The sequence below is a fragment of the Cornus florida genome, unplaced genomic scaffold (genome assembly GCF_030987335.1).
Source record: "Cornus florida cultivar Cherokee Brave unplaced genomic scaffold, ASM3098733v1 CherokeeBrave_3.0.0_Hap2_Chr10, whole genome shotgun sequence".
Lineage (NCBI taxonomy): Eukaryota > Viridiplantae > Streptophyta > Magnoliopsida > Cornales > Cornaceae > Cornus > Cornus florida.
This window is the reverse complement of record NW_026775580.1, coordinates 50,225,830-50,228,712: the sequence shown is the minus strand read 5'-3', so window position 1 is coordinate 50,228,712 and position 2,883 is coordinate 50,225,830.

Below are 2,883 nucleotides of genomic sequence, written 5' to 3'. Positions count from 1 at the left end.
AAAGCAAATAAAGATAACACCACTTTCGTAGGGATCACGGTTGCATTTAGCATATGCAACAAGCCTTTTAAACCCCTAGGTTACCCCTAGTGGACGAGTGAAGTCTCGTGAGGGTTTACAGAAATGGTACCCACAAATATCAACAGCTCTTTCTTACTTGAGAAGTAACGACACATATTAAACAAGTGTTGAAAGTAGACTACCTCAAGTATGCAAATTTCTGCCATTTCTAAGCTATTCTCAATATTTCAACATCATGTAAACAAAAACGGTCCTCCACGCATCAATCAATTAATCATGCAAATTGAATCAATTATATCATCCTTTTAAGTGAACCGGCATCAAAATGTGTTGCTATCCTAGCAAATCAAAGTAATGGCATAGCCTTACCCTCAAACTAGCATGCGGATATAGTACCAAAGATCAAGACATTGAATGAACCTTGTTATTTAATCAAACATTCTTTTTCTTTTTCTTTTTTTTTTTTTATTGATTTCATTTTTTATTTTTATGTATGACCATGTGCAATGTCCAAGTTCCTTAAGCTCTCTAATCACCCCATGTAACAAGCGTTGAGCCAACGACTCCCAAACCAGATGGTCTTAGGGCGTTAAGTGTAAAGACACTCCTAAGGGCGTAATGACTCGGAATGGCTAGGCTACGAACTCAAACTAATCATACATCTTACATTCTTCCCTTGTCTTCCTTTTTAATCAGTTGACATGTTGAAAGAATGCAGTTTTTTTTTTTTTTTTAATTTATTTCTTTTCTTTCCTTTGCAAGGTCATTTTATCAAGAATGAAAACTTTCAAAGCATACTAGCTCAATTGGAACAAACCAAAACAATAATCAACTAAGCATGTACCCCACAAATTGAATGCTAGTGTGCGCAAGTGCAAATGTAGAATTCTAGAATCAACTCTCAAAGCATTTTCAACCAACAAGATGATGTGTACCACAAAAGCAAACATGATGTCAAAAATTAAAATTTACCCCTAAATGGCATCCTAGAGCATACAAGAAATATTAGACTCTAACAACTTGTTTTTTAAAGGCACTATGCTTCAAAAGTTCGAAATCATTGCCAAACACATCTCAAATCTCATCATGCATTTAAAGCTTAACTTAAAATAGAGTGAAGCATGATGACCTTACCCCCAAACTTAAACTGTACATTGTCCTCAATGTGTAATGAGAACAATGAAAGAAATGGAAAGAGTATACCGTGATGGCAAAAGTTAATAACGCCCGGCAATGATCCATGACGAAAGAGGTCTCCCCCAAACTTGGATGCAAAAACCTACTAGAAAAGCCACACTAGCAACTCACATCAAATATCAAATGGGATAAGTAAAGCATACATTCCAAAACAATATACAATAAGATGTAAAGAGATATGATATCAAGCCCTTTCTAAAAGATGAAAACATGCATAACTAAGCAGAAGGGCATAACGGGGACACATATTTTTGAAATTTTTGTGATATGTTTTTTTTTTATATATATTTCAAGAATGGGATTGATCTCCCAGTTTTTTTTTTTAACACAAAGAAAAATATTCTAAACTAAAAAGAAAAAATATATACTAAACTAAAAAGAAATAAATATATACTAAAATAAATCAATTCAAAATTTATTTATTTATTTATTTATTTTATTATTATTATTTTTTAACAAAGGAAAAGAACATGTATATACAACCAACAAAAGAAATAAAAAATAAAATGGGCTAAATTTATCTTCTCTAGCAAGACGGATTGGGACTTTGAAATAAATTTTTTTTTTTTTTTAATTTTTATTTTGTCATTTATTTTAAAAGAAATAAATAAATAAATAAAAATCTTATTGCAAAATCTATTGAATTGGTTCTTTGTTTTTTTTTTTCATTTTTTTTTTTTTTTTCAAACGGTAAAATCTGCAAATCAACCAACAAAATTCAACAAGCAAACTTCCCCAAAATTTTTTTTCTTTTTTTTTTTTTTTTTTTTTTTATCATCAAGTCCATTTTTCTTTCCTTTTTTTTTTATTTATTTATTTAATTTTTTTTTCTTTTCTTTTTCCTTTCTTCTTTTTTTTTTTTTTTTTTTTTTTTTTTTTTTTTTTTTTTTTTTTTAACATCACAAGCTTGCCGGAGAAGACAACCGGCAGAACTGGGTAAACCCAGTCCAATAATCGCCGGCGAGAAAAGCGACCCAGAAGCGCGACAGAGAACCCAGCCGAAATCGCCGGAGAAAAACAACGACCTTGATGCGATCGCTGGAGAACAACAACCCAAACTCAACGCCGGATTATGACCCAGGCGCGGCGCTTGAAGAACAACGAAAGAGGCGACGCAGAACAGCATCCTATCCGAGATCGCTGGAGAATGACCCAACCGCGACGCCGCAGGACGAACCGGCAGCAATCGCCGGAGAGACGACGCCGATGCAACCGTAAACCAGCCGCGATCGCTGGGAGAAAAGGGACGCCGATGAAGCCGAGATCGCTGGAATATGATGCCGATGCAGCCGCGACCTCGCTGGAGAATAACGAGCCGCGAACCCACCAGCTGGAATTACCGGCTAACGAACCCAGAAAACGGCAAACGGCGTCGGAAAGACGAACCCAGATGCAACGCAGGAAAGCAACGAACAACCGCGTCATCGGATGACGAAACAGATCACCGGAAAGATGAACCCAGTTGCGAATCCGCTGCTGGGTCTCGCCGGCATATGAAATAGCCGTGACCCAGATCTGACGGCGGAAAAATAAAGGCCGAAACAGCTTTGATCGCTGGAGAACACCAGCCTAAATCGCTGGAAAAACTCAGCCTCGACGCCAGAGAAGAACTATGAACAGCCAAGAGAAGAGAAGAGCGAACCGTGAGGGTTGGACAATGAAATT